This window comes from Hesperophylax consimilis, chromosome 20 (assembly GCF_061612785.1).
Source record: "Hesperophylax consimilis isolate HC1 chromosome 20, BYU_Hcon_1.0, whole genome shotgun sequence".
NCBI classification, from domain to species: Eukaryota; Metazoa; Arthropoda; class Insecta; order Trichoptera; family Limnephilidae; genus Hesperophylax; species Hesperophylax consimilis.
In genome coordinates, this window is record NC_142855.1 from 22,014,716 (window position 1) to 22,029,758 (window position 15,043).

General features: G+C 31.5%; 1 protein-coding gene across 2 annotated transcripts in view; it reads right to left on the reverse strand.

The window, feature by feature from the left end:
- Positions 1–13,191, reverse strand: part of LOC149414335 (uncharacterized) — a 109,818-nt gene extending 96,627 nt beyond the window's left edge. Inside the window, exon 1 of one of the 2 annotated variants that reach the window (XM_089643982.1) lies at positions 13,054–13,191. The gene's annotated coding sequence lies outside the window, so the exon portion shown is untranslated. Of the gene's footprint in view, positions 1–7,535; positions 7,587–13,053 lie in introns of those variants that run through there. The other variant, XM_089643983.1, reaches the window with a different exon arrangement.
- Positions 13,192–15,043: the final 1,852 nt, after the last annotated feature.

The following is a 15,043-nucleotide window of genomic DNA, read 5'->3' on the forward strand; positions in this document are numbered from 1 at the left end:
ATTGATCTTTTACGGGAAAAAATTCTTTGAATATCAAAATAACATCTCTTATTGGAAAACCCTGTATATAGGAATTGAAGAAAATACTTTTTTTTTCTGAATTGTATTATTTCGATGACGATTTGTAGTAAGATTTATTAAATATAGATCGGTGCATTCACCCCGTTTCATTTACTAATTTAATATATAAAAATTGTAATACACAATATATTTGATACAAATGTATTTAACCCTCAGCATGCCATGAAATCCACCGTGGATTTGCTGGTAGATCAACGCGCTTGTTTCGATACTATGTAAGTACTTTGAACTTCAAAAATGCTCTTATCGTAGTAAAATATATTTTAGTAGCTGACGTGTATCCGGTGTTGCTAGGGGTTATCCTTAAGAGATAGACATATACCATCGCACACTTTTCTGTAGGCCTTTTTAAGATATACAATTCGGTAGTAAATTATTTTGATGTATCTCATAAGGTTTAGCCAGCGTTATCAATGTTGTATACGAAAAAATATTTTTACGACTTGATTATAAAAAATCGACTTTTCTTTACTTTTTATAAATACGATATAAATGTATCATATATGTAAACCTGCCGGAAAAAATTATCTAAATGATAGTGAAATTTTTTTCAAAATTCGTTGCGTAGTTTAGAAGAACTAAGCGCACAAACAGACAGACGTGGATAGCGACTTCATTTTATACTATTTAGAGATTTAAACAATTGAAACAATCCAAAACTCTATAACTAAGCTTATGGTGAAGAAAAGTATTTATGCACAAAGAAGATATATAAGATTATTATACGACTCAGTCAATATATCACTTATTCGATGGCTATTAACGTTTAAATTTGTATGCCAAAACCCACTGTCCGATTCCATATAAGAAAAAAAAGTAGATCACAAACACAATACAATATTTAGTCAAAATGAAGGATGTACATTCCTAAAATTACTAATAAATAGGTCAGTATACGAGTACATTGAAATGTTTTTATTCTGTATCTTGTTTCTATATTTTGGATTCTCCTAATATGTTACTAACTAACCATCACGCCGTTTCCCCGCAGGGGTAGGCAGAGAGGACGGAACGCCAAACAACTCGGTCTTGGCACACACTTCTTGCCTTATTCACATTCATACATCGTCTCATATATACTCTTCTATTATTCTGACTCTTGACATGGCCCAACTTTAGTATCTGATTCACTTTTTATTGTGAAGGGCACTTATTCATCTGGAAAATATAATAACACTCGATAATAATGTCTTCATTGTACTGTATTGTGAAGAGCGCTTATTCATCTGGAAAATATATTAACATTCGATAGTAAAGTCTTCATTATACTATATTGTGTAGAGCGTTTATTCATCTGAAAAATATAATAACACTCGATAATAATGTCTTCATTGTACTATACTGTGAAGAGCGCTTATTCATCTGGAAAATATATTGACATTCGATAGTAATGTCTTCATTAGGTATACTATATTGTGAAGAGCGCTGTGAATATAATGAAAATATAATAACACTCGATAATAATGCCTTCATTATACTATATTGTAAAGAGCGCTTATTCATCTGTAAACTATAATAACACTCGATAGTAATATCTTCATTAATTTATTCTAATATAAAATTAGAGAGTTTTTTTCTTTCTCTTAATTGTAAGTAGCTCTGCTAGGGAAACTCCATAGGTTAGATATTGATAAAAAAAAAGATGTATAGAAAAATATAAATATCGAAACCCATTATTACTATAATAGTGTGATCCGGCGTACGGCGGGCGATTGGCATTTTATCTCTGGCATTCCAAGGGTTAACACTTAAGATTATGTTTAATAGATAATACTATATTTAAACCTTTAGGCATATAAGTTCCCTTTTGGGAACAGCGCATATGGTCACATAGAAATCGTTATATCTCCCTTACTGTCATTGTGAGGAATATGATCTAAATGGTGTTAGAAAAAGAAAACCTAACGCTTTATATTCAAATCAACAAGTTAACCAAAGAAGAATTCAAATTTACACCTCGATTCGAAACCAAAGGTTCCGACCGCTAATTTATTACTTAATTATTTATATATGAAACGAGAAAAACTGACAACCACGTTTTTTATACATTTGCCCAATAAAATGTGTTGTTTTTTTTTTACTTTTTCGTTTTTGTTTTCAGTGATGTTAGTTACAAAAAACGAAAAGCGGCCAATCATAATTTTTTTTTTAAATTTGCATTAAAAATTAAAATATTACAAAAATTGTATTTATATTTCTCATAATAAAATTGCATATTTCATCACCTTTCAGAAACAATGTTTAGTTTTCGAATGCGTTCAGAAATATTCCATTTATTTGACTTTCGGACAGAAGGTGCCGGAGGCCTGAGGGGTTACTATTTAAACAATATTGCAGAAATGTGTCAACTCTACCAGCTAAACAGAGGCATAACGGCGACGCCACACGTCGCGACGCCGGATGCGATTGAACAGTAGAATAATCTTTATTTAGGTGTCATTAATTAACTCTTCAACCATAAGAAGAAGAAGACGATGGCTTAGTGTACAAATTAAATACAAATTTAATGAACAAATTCAAAATTAATGTTTCTTTGTTTGTGCCTTGTAGTTTTGGAACTGATGGATCGATTTCGAAGAAAATTTCAAAGTTGGTTCTTATTAGTGCCAGGGTATCCATTACAATCAATCGATAAAGGTTTCAGCGATGGTGTCGGTAACTTGTGGTCGTTTACGAGCACCACTGCAGATCGCTAACGTACACAAAACAGTTGACGTCGAATAAATCTTTATCGATCGACAAACGTTTTATCGATACTGTCGGTAACTTGTCGTCGTTACCAAGCAAGACTGCAGATCGCTAACGAACAAAAAACAGTTCACAACGACTATGCGTTCTTAATTTATGCGATGTAAACTAGTTTTTACACGTTAGTCAACTAGTTAGTCGTGCTCGGGAACAAACACAAGTTATCGACATTATTGATAAACCCTTTATCGATAGACCGTGCTAGAAGATACCCAGAAGTGTTTAGAGAATATTTGAATTGTAGAATGTAGTATGACTTGGAAGTGAATGGTTGATGAAGACAGGTACACTAGAATTCATAACCTCTTAGTTTTACCCCACAACGATCATCAACGAAGTTTACACGTTTACTAGTGTTCAATACAAATTAACATGAACACAACCTCTTATACAGAAAAACGTAGGTACTGCAATTAAACATAGAAATGACATTCGAATAAACCTTATTTTTTATCAATTAAATTAACAATTGCATGTTGTGAAAAGAATTAGTATTTGAAGTCTGCCATGGATTGAAACTGGACGAGAAATGCAAAAAGAATTTACATAACTCGCAAGGAAAAACTTACACGCGATATATTCTTATTTATGTTTGTGTAGATTTTACAATTTATTTATGGAAATACCGCACAAGCGTCTCAACTGTTCAACTGCTGTGATAAAGACATACTTTACGACCGTATGAGAAAAGGGTTCAATTTCTAGTCAGGACAGTGGTAATTCAACATAATTTTGAAAAGTAATATAACCTTACGTAACCTAAAATAGCGTAACCTAACATAACTTAACCTAACGTAGCTTAACGTAACCTAACTTAACCTAACGTAACCTAAACTAACGTAACGTAACCTAACCTAACCTAACCTAATCTAACGTAACCTAACCTAACTTAACCTAACGTAACCTAATCTAACGTAACCTAACCTAACTTAACCTAACGTAACCTAAACTAACCTAACCTAATCTAACGTAACCTAACCTCACATAACCTAACCTAACCTAACCTAACCAAACCTAACCTTACCTAACCTAACCTAACCTAACCTAACCTAACGTAACCTAAACTAACATAACGTAGCCTAATCTAACCTAACCTAACCTAACTAAGCCTAACCTGACCTAACTTAACCCAACGTAACTTAACCTAACCTAACCTAACCTAACGTAATTTGACATCACCTAAAGTTACATACCCTAAGCTAAACTAACCTCAACTAACCTATCCTAACCTAACTTAGCCTAACCTAACGTAACCCCACCTTACACCTAACCTAACCTAATCTAACCTAACCTAACGTAAACTACATATCATAGGTTTTTTCATCACTTTTCATGACTTTATATCACTTCAAAGGTGTGTTAAATCGCCAATGTTCAGAGTTGCCCATAACAAACAAAAGTATGAGAGGTTGATTTAAGAGTAATGAACAAGCTTAAGAGAGGGGCGCTTGGATGATCTATTCTTGTAGATCGAATGGACGGAGAAAGTAGCATAAAACTTGAATGAAAGACGGAATGAAAACACTGATACATAATGACGTATGCTAAAATGAAAATATTGAGTTAACGGAAAGAGAAAGCCGTGTCAGAAGAGTAACATGTGATAAGGTAGAATGAGACTACTGAACTACTGTGAATCAAATAATTTTTTTACGTGAATACCGCAAAAGAGTCCCAACGGCTCAGACTGTCTGGAGCCAGTTAGACTATGGCATCCCCAATGTAAGTTGTGAGGCTGAAAGCAATGGGGAGGGGAAGGAGGTACGGAGAGGTAAAGCGGGGAAGTTCCTGGCTATTCCGATCTGCTCACCAAACACGGACAAAGAGATTTCAAGCAATGTGTCGATACTGAATAATAAATAATGATTCACCACGGCGATACTGAAAGTATTACATTATTTTTATTGAATAAAATATACGTAAAAAACACACATTAATCTAATAAAATTTACTTGCGCTCGCCGGGATTCGAACCCACGACCTCTGAATTATGTTTTAATTAACTCATTTTCATTTAGAGGTATTTTTGACATTTGAAGAATCAAATTATTATACATTTAAAATTAAAGCCCACGTGGCTTATTGTAGACCACGTGGTTTCTTTTTTGCTGTCACATCTGTTTTTGAACAACAGTCAAAGATATGTTTTTAAAATTTAAATTTAACCAACTACTCATAGTAAGTCTTCTGTCCTGTCAGTTTCAAATTTCAAAGACCGATCCATCAAAGTATATTATTTTATATATACTAGCGCAGACCCGTGAAAAATCACGGGATATTATAATTTATTGTAAGATTTGTGGAGCAGTAAGTATTTATAAAACAAATATTTACAATTTTAGAGACAATCCGAAATTAATATTTCGAATGAATACATTAGAAAACTTGAAAAATCTCGACATCCGTCTAAAATTTTAACGAAAAAAATACACTATCCGCCTTTATATGCCGTTAACTACTGTATAATAACATTGATATTATTAAAAAAACAAAAACTACACTACAACTCATTAATGTGCTGAGATAATGCGTTATAACGAGTCTTTCTCGGGCGTCTGCGATTCCTTTTACCTTTAAAACTACTCTCTAAACACTAATAAGAACAAAATTGGAAATTTTCAACCAAAACTTTTCAACTTTTGAGTATATAGGCCAAACGTGCGGACATTTGCTTTTGATAATATATCAAATCAGTTTTATATTTCATGATATTATATGGTGTTGTCGGAACGTGGCAAGCTAAAACAAAAGTAATTTAAAAATCTTTACTTTTGTTTTAGCTTGCAACGTTGCGACAACACCATATATTTTATGATATATGGTGTTGTCGCAACCTGAGCAAGCTAAAACAAAAGTAATTTAAAAATCTTTATCATATCTATACCATTCATCCGATTGTGATGAAACTTTCAAATTTTGTTCTTATTAGTGTCAGGAATTTTTAGAGTTTTGTTTAGATGGTAAAAGAAATTGGCGACGCTCGATAAAGACATAATGCATTATCTGTACACTGGAATAAGATACGGGGCTGAATTAAAGTTGTCATAATGTAGTTTTTTTATCAGTTACATCATTGATTTAAATATTTTATTTATCAAAAGAGTCGGGGATGTCCAAGGAAGACATTAATCAAACAATTATTTGTCGTAAATGTGTGTGTGTGAGACGTAATTGATGAACGAAGAATGAAGTGTAATAAGAACGTATGTCTTGGAAGTCAATGGAAGCCATGGCACGATCAAGTGAAACAAATAATACTTATTACAATACAATGTTATTATTTCCACTTTAAAAATGCAGTGTTGACAGGTAGGTACTCTAGAATTCATAACCTAAAAAATTATCCCAAAATATTTAAGTCTATTAATAGGTTACAAATAAAATAAATACCAACCATAAACTTGTCATAAAACAGTTAAAAAAAATAGACGATAATTCTTATCTAAAAATTAAGAATCTGAGAAAATTTCAAGTGGCTAAGAAAAAACGGAACATCGCCAGCAAATAAATACTTATTTTGTAATTCAATATTTTCTTTGACACACAAAATATGACTGATTATCGTTTTTCAGGATCAATATGCTGTGATGCTCATTTTTAATACTGAATACATGATGGAAATACATAATATCCCGTTCTGAAAGAAAACGGAAGTCATCAACAAAATTAATAATAATATTTTTTGGTTGTGACTCCGTATATATCTGTAACTCCGGCTCAAAGAAATCTAGAACTTTTGATTTGATTTTCTCATCATTTTAAAAATTAGATATGTTTGTTTCGAGTATTAAAAAAAGCGACAAAGTACCTAGCTGTAATATAATATTTTTGAACAGAAAATTATTTTAATTGTCACGGAGAAAAACGAGTATTGCTAATTTATTAAGATTCGTCAGTAAAAAAATTCAAAACTTGAACCTGTCGACAGGAACAAAATACCAGGGTATCACAGGGCTTTGTTCCTGTGGGAACAATAGTTCACTACGAATAAATTGAGAATTTCTCTTTGGTTATTATTATAAACTAGCTGTACGCATTGCTGTGGCACAGTCTCTCTGTGCAGATAGAGAAACAATAGCGCGTTGTACGTTTACATCCAACAGGTGACATCTATAATCGAATGCAACATTGTGTCAAAATTTCAAAGCAATCGGTGAAGAATTTTCGTAGATTTAAGGTTTTGAACAAACGAACATTTAAAAATCAGTTAAAAATCACTCAAATTTATTAATAGCAGTGGCGAAAAGAGGAACCAATGAACGAACAAAAAACATACAATCCATTAAAATTACCGACGCCCTTAAATAATGATTTTTCTTATAAACTTAACCAAAAATTAAATAAAAAAAAAAAACACAACTAATATTAATTGTTTTACGTCTGCTATGAAAATTTGGGTGACCGGTGATTCAACACAGCTTTAAAAAGTGACATAAAGTCATGAAAAGTGATGAAACAAAAACTAGGTTAGATAGGTTAAGTATGTTACGTTTACATGTTAGATTTTCATCGCTTTTAAGACTTGTGTGTAGAAAAACGTGAAAACGATAACGTATAACTCAATATACTTTTAAAAGCACAAAGTCCTACCTACAATATTAGTTTTTGATTCTGTCAAGACAAGATTTCTCAGTTTTCGTTTACGCAAATGAAGTCAGTAAACATTGTATTATAAAAAGTTAGTTAATTTGTAAAATTAGACTTACGTAATATAAAATTTGTAGCACGTAAACTATTGATCACATGTATTTGTGATAAAATTGAATGCCTAAATGGAGTTATCAGATTAAGTCGCATAAATGTATATCTTATCAATATTTTCCGATAAAAATATCGTATTTTGATAAGGATAAGGTGAAATGTTGCCTGGTTTTAAATGTTGGCAAACCTGGTAACATTATTTGAATTGTAAGTTATTTTATTTTTTATTTTTTACTAGCTAACGTTAACCCGGCGTTGCTCTGTGTTAAGATTGGTTTAGATCAGGGTTAGAGAACCTACGGCCCGCTGACCAAAAAAAAAGTGTATAAAAAATATATTTCAGAAGGCGAGAACGAATAACATATAAATATTCAATTGTGGATTCATTTGCAGACGCATTTAAGGAAGAACAAGTTCAGTTTTAAAATTCTAGTTGCAGACTATGTGCTGTCAGAATTGAAGGTAACTAAGGATGTAGTTAGTTTACGATTATAAAGATAACAATTTATAATACAACAATGTTTCAGTAATACGATTACAATTATAAGGATTAGGATTATAGCTATTACGATCATCACGATTATGATTATCATGATGACGATTATTACAACTAAGATTATAACGATTACGATTCTCACGATTACGATTGTAATTATTACGATTATTATGACTAAGATTATAGTTATTTCAAGTATCTCGTTTACGATTATCACGATTACGATTATCACGATTACGATTATCACGATTAAGATTATAGCAATTAAAATTATTGCGATAACGATTATCACGATTAGGATTATAACGATTAAGATTGAAGCAATTAAAATTATTGCGATTACGATTATCACGAATAGGATTATAACGATTAAATTAAGATTATAGCGATTACTATAGTCAGGATTACGATTATTACGATTGTGAGTATCATTAGTATGACTAATATTTTAGCTATTACGATTATCAAGATTACGATTACCACGATTATGATTAAGCATTATTACAGCGATTAAGATTATCACGATTGTGATTAAGATTACAGTGATTACGATTATCATGCTTATGATTAAGATTATGGCGATTAAGATTATCACGATTGTGATTAAGATTGTAGCGATTACGATTATATTGAGTACGATTATCACGATTACGATTATCTTGATAACCATGATCTCGATTACGATTATCATTATTTGATTTGTAAATTAGATAATTACTAAAAGTAAAGAAGAAGAATTTCATTCATTATAAATTCTTAAATTAGTTTCGCCTACTCCATTATCACCTCTTATGAATTATTGCCAACAAACATAATTTATCTTACGTTATCTTGCCGCATCTGAATTGACTTGGAAACGTTCAAATGTCGTAAAGAAATGTATTTTTCTGATACATAACATAAAAAGAGACGTAGACAGAGATAGACACACTCAACCAAAGATATTAGAAGAACGAGATATGCTATGTTGGCCGCCGGACCGTAGCCGGAGTACTACCTAATTAGGGTACTTTGAACGGTATCGGGACGTGTACGCACAGAAATCTGTTCTATGTATTAGTGCGGATACCTTAGCGCAAGCGAAGGTGTGCAGTAGTATTGGTGAACAAAACCGGCGACACTCGGCAAAACAATTCCACTCAGTACGAACTGCGCATAGCACATCTCGTTCTTCTAATATCTTTGCACTCAACTTTGCAGTTGGGGGGCGTCGCCAACGAAAATGTATTTGAAACAAAAACAAGTATCATTCAATTAACTACCTAATCATCGAGCATTTCCCAGTAGGGGTAGGCAGAGAGGACGTACTGCCATACAATTAGTATAATGTAGTACACACATCTAAAGGTTGGGTTTAAATGACATTTTTGATCACTTTTAACGACTTTATATCACTTCTTTTATCTTTAATTGAAAATTGTGTTCAATTGCAACTGTCCTGAGTTGTCATAGAATTTGTTTCTGATTATTTTGATAATAAATTGGACACTTGTAAACTTGGTTGTACAAATGGCTTAAATAAATTTAAAAAAAATAATGTTGTATATCACACAAGCCTCAAGAATCTCAAATACAGGAGTGCTGAGTTGAAAACTATCTACATGTATTTAAAATTAGAAATTTCGTTTTTGGTTCGCGCCTCATTGACAAAACCAATATTTGTTTTACAAATCAATATCGCTTTGAACTTGAAGAAATTGAAGGAAAGTTATTTTTATAACAGAACAGAATTTCAACAATTCTTAAAATTTCAAAGCTCGTTTTCAAGTTCTGTGAAGGTTCTATTCAAGTTCTGTTGTTATTTTAGTTTTGTTAAACATCTGCCCAATAATGATATAAGAACAAAACTTGAATAAAACCATCACAGAACTTGAAAATAAGCTTTGAAATTTGATGAATTGTTTCAATTCTGTACAACAATACACGCGTAAATTGGACACTGAATATTTGGACAACAGAAGAGAGAACCTGTATAATGACGAAATGCAAAAAATATTAGAATTTTTATCAACACGTGTTCCGAAATCGCCATAACACATTCGTGTTTTACTGATAGTTTATTAGGAAATCTGTCAATTTCTTTCTTAAAGTCCTGCAGTCGTGTTCTTAATAGGAATACGAATAATTTGAAGATTGAGGTTTTTAAGCAATATTATATCAAATCAGTAATTTTTATCCTGTGTATGAATTGGAATAGGCCAAGTCAGAGTTGTTTCGTATTCAATCCTCTGCCCACCCCCGCGGAGAAATATCGTGATGGTTAGTTGTTTATAATTAAATGCACAAACAAGCCCAACTTTCTCTAATGGTAAATAAGTTTAAAAGTTTCTAAGAAATTTCTGAAAGGAAATTTCAATTTGCTTCGAAGAATTGGCGGTTTGTAATTTTAATAAGTTTTATCAACACGTATTTCTAGCCCTGTGTTCAAATCACTGAACGAATAATTACTGAAGTGTTTAAAATAGTAAAAATAAATAAAAGGGCGCTGATCTCGGGTAAAGCCGGGAAGTTCTAGGGTACATATATTAATTAAGTTGTTTTAAATTTTGGAAAGAGATGGAGAAAAGGAAGACGAAAGAAAGTATTGGTAATAGAACACGTTTTATGTTTAATAAGCATAGCTTAATCCATTTAGCGACGTTTATTGCTGTGTTTTTACGCTGAAACGGCGCTATAAAATTCCATAATAATGGAATTTTTTAAATGAAACTCAAGTAATCGAGAGAAGCGGTCCATAATAAAGTTACAATAACAACTCTGATGTGTGGAAGTGACGCATAGATCTGACAGAGGAAGCACGAACCTATACGCGACTGATTGTAGTATAGATGAGATTCGTGAGACGTATGCGTGGAAAAATATAAATTCTACACAATAAACAGTAAATGAGTAAATGTCCAAAGAAGCGAAGTTAGCAGTCCACAACGGAGTGCTGGTACCTACCCTGATGTATGGAAGTGAGGCATGGAACTGGCAAAGAAAGGATGAAAGCAGATTGAATGCTGTTGAAATGAGATCCCTGAGGCGTATGTGTGGTAAAACCATGTTTGATCGTGTGAGGAATGTGGAGATCCGCAAAGAGTGCAAGGCTGATGGTTTGGGAATGTAGAGCGAATGAGCGAAGATATGAGTGTAAGGAGGATATATGATGCAAATGCGAATGGTAGCAGAAGTCGGGGACGCCCGAGGAAGACATGGCACGATCAAGTGAATCAGATACTCGAGTCGGGCCATGTCAAGAGTCAGAACAATAGAAGAGTATGTATGAGACGATGTATGAATGTGAATGAGGCAAGAAGTGTGTGCCAAGACCGAGTTGTTTGATGGTCCGTCCTCTTAGTTAGTTAGTTAGTTGATAAGAGATTTTCACGGCCAAAAGTATTAAGTGATTCATTTTTGGGGCACTATGCCGTGTTGTGCTAACGTATTAGCTAACATTTGTAATGTATTATGTACATTTCACATCTGCCCTGATAATGTAGAAAATTGTATGTTTTTGAACACGTTTAAGTCAAGTAAGGGATGCTTTGTATGTAATTTGTACGAAATTTAAAATAATACACCGCTAAAAAAATATTCCAATTTACTTTGAGAAAAGAGACCACAATTAAAAATGATCAATTAATTTGTCTGAAAGAAAATTTAATTACGTCTTTTGTAACATTTCAAAATATAAACGCAATATTTAATCCCAAGAGGAAATTTTCTCGCAATCAGAGTTCTTTGTTAAACTTATATTTATATTTTTGGAAATTTTATGATCCATTCAAATACTTTAAACTCAATAACTGAAATTTATGACATATAAACATAACGTATTATTTAAGTTTTGCTAAAAAATTATTTTTGCTTCGTTGCCAAAATTTTTGTCCTTACGTAATAAAATAATAATATAATATTAAGTTTTTATAATGATGTTTCGCTAATTTTCCGTTTACTGAAATTTAATTTGGATTTTTTTTAACTTAAATAATATTAAAAATTCATCATATATAATTTTTTAAATGTCACACACGTACGCACAAGGAAAACATATTCTTTTCTACTTACATGAAAATACTTTTACAAGATTATTATGCTATTATTCATTTATTGTAATAAAACACGTAACCACATTTTTTCTATAAACAATTTTTTAAATGTGTTATATTTCTCAGAATGAATGTGTAATACGGAAAATTATATCATAGTATGAACTTTTGATTTGATAAAATAACACCTTAAAAATTTCATACAATTATTGATTCGATTTATGACATTCACTATTTATTAATTTCATTGTATTGATGTACTTATTCAAAAAATTTTAAAGAAATAAAAAAAATTAAAATTCTTTAAATATATCATCCACCAATTTGGTTTAATGATTTTTACGGAATTTTGGTAATAAATAACATTATAAAAGTAACTATTAATATTCTCTTATTTTTAAATTTGTATCTTAATATAATAGATACTATAAAGCAATATCATACATTATTAATATCATATTTTCTTACTAAAATGAAATCATATAATTTTTTAATAATATGTTTTCATAAAATGAAATAATCAAAAAAATTCGCGTAAGTCCAAATTAATTTTGGACGCAATATTTATTAGACAATTTAAAAAAAAACATTGTTTTTTTAAGTTGTTGGTTCATTTATCTTTAAGAATTGTTCTACTTGGTAATGCCAACATTTTTTAAAGCTACTCAAACTCAACTTTAATTTATTATTACAATTTCATAAAATAGATATGTAATTAAATAAGAATACGTACATAAAAAAAAGTTACATACGAAATGATTTGTTTGTGATGGAAGTGGTCAGTTATCTAAGTTAAAAATTCGGTAACAAAAATAATATTCTAGATTCGAACCAATTATAAGAAATTCAAAAATTACACTAGAGACACCTATGGTTATTTTCCTAAAACACCAATCGACATTTTGCAACATTTAAAATCGCCATTCATCTTAAAATATTAATAACTATCGTAATATTAACAATTTTTAAACTATTTTTACAGAATCTTAAACTTACGATTTTTCTCTTTCTTGTAGATTTTTCTCAGCCCTCAAATCGTCACTTTTAACAATCGATATTTGTATTAAAATCGGAAAAAACTTGAGGAAAACTTGAAGAAAACCGCGAGTTTTAAGCGCGATGTCGATTCGGTGGAGTCTGCTACGAAACTGAACGGGCGGCGGGCGCGTAGAGACAATTTGTGTTTCGCGAAATTGCGACCAAACGTTTTCAATTCGCGGGACACATTTTTACTTAAAATACTTAATGCTCTTTCTAATTTTTTGATACATAATTTTTTAATAATTTTAATAGATGTTTGTTGTTTATGTGTATTTTCAATACTGTATTAATATGAACACAATATAATATTGTTAAGTTGCACAGCAAGTACATAAACTGATATGAATTACAAGGAAAATTAAACGCGGTTTTACGACATTGTAGATTTATTTAGCATTGTTTACAATAACGATTAACACTGAAGACATAACTGATAGAAGTGTATTGTGGGCATGTCTGTTTTTCCGAAGTAACCTGAATTTTCCATGACTAATACAAAAAAAATCGAAAGTGTTTCTTTAACAGAGTCAGTTGCGTTTGTGCAAGAGGTCTAGCACGGACGATTGACTCTATGCCAATACGATATTGAAAATACGTCATCTATGGTCAGTTAGTGATATTTGCGAGCACGGTAAAAACATGATTCTAGTCGGTTGACAAAAGCCGCAACTTTGGTGTCGGATAAGCTGTCAATATGCACGATTTTTTTGATAATGTCATTCGTAACTAATAACTGGCTTATCAATGCATGGGGGGTGAACTAACGAAGCTCTAAGAATTGAAAGATTAACATGATTCATAAACTTAATTAGTTGAGAAACAAAAATTGTTAGTTATGAAGTCTCTTTTTAGTGCCAAAAAGTACATGCAGACTGTAATGTATATTCAAGTTAATATTTCAATTTAACATTGTCAATTTATTAGTATTTTTAACTTTTACGTAGCCGTTTGACGTTTAGGAATGTCAATTCATAGAGAAATGCGCCAGTGTTGCAAGCGTATATCGATTCTGATTAATTTCGTTGTAAACATCGGTCTGGATGTCAACATTGCGACCGTGCACGGGAAATTGGAATAAAATCGTCGGTAGTTACGCCTATTTTATTGATTTTACCGTGCTAATTACTAACTGATCACTGTAAACTGTGGTAATCACACTTCTAGCGACTAACTGTACAGTGCTTATTTAAGTGTAGTCGTAAATGACCAACTGATTGATGTGCAAGGCTAACATATTTTATACTTTGAAGAAAATTACTATGTTGAAGTTTTACATGTTAAGGCGATGCACTACGTCGTGTAATATTTTAAATTGAGCCGCAATCAATAATAACCCTTAGGTAGATGGCGATAAGGTTTAAATTCCCGCTTAACACCATCCGCCTGTTTTGATTTATGCAAGAAAAAAACATGGCCAAAAAGTGCTTTTTATTTTATTTTGTGGATGTTCAGGCATAAATATTTAATTTATTTTTCGATCATTTTATAAATAACTTAATTTGCCACATTATACAATAAAATTATAACCGAAAATGGGTTCGTAAGTAGGAGATTTTGAACTTTAAAGCAGTTTTCATAGGCATTATTTTTTTCTGGTCTTATAAAAAGACTTATCTAAAAAATACTCGGTTATTTCAGAGGCCAAGATGTATTCTACTCGCAGTATTTAATTAAAGCATCTGAAACATTTCTAGACGACCAAATTTTCAAACCAAAAACACATGATTTTGCATTACTACGTATGGCATCGCCTTAAACAATTTTAATGGAAATTTATAAAGGCAAGTTTGCAGTAAATTTATAATGGCAAGCTTGCAGTAAATTTATAATGGCAAGTTTGCAGTAAATTTATAATGGCAAGCTTGCAGTAAATTTATAGTGGCAAGTTTGCAGTAAATTTATAATGGCAAGCTTGCAGTAAATTTATAATGGCAAGCTTGCAGTA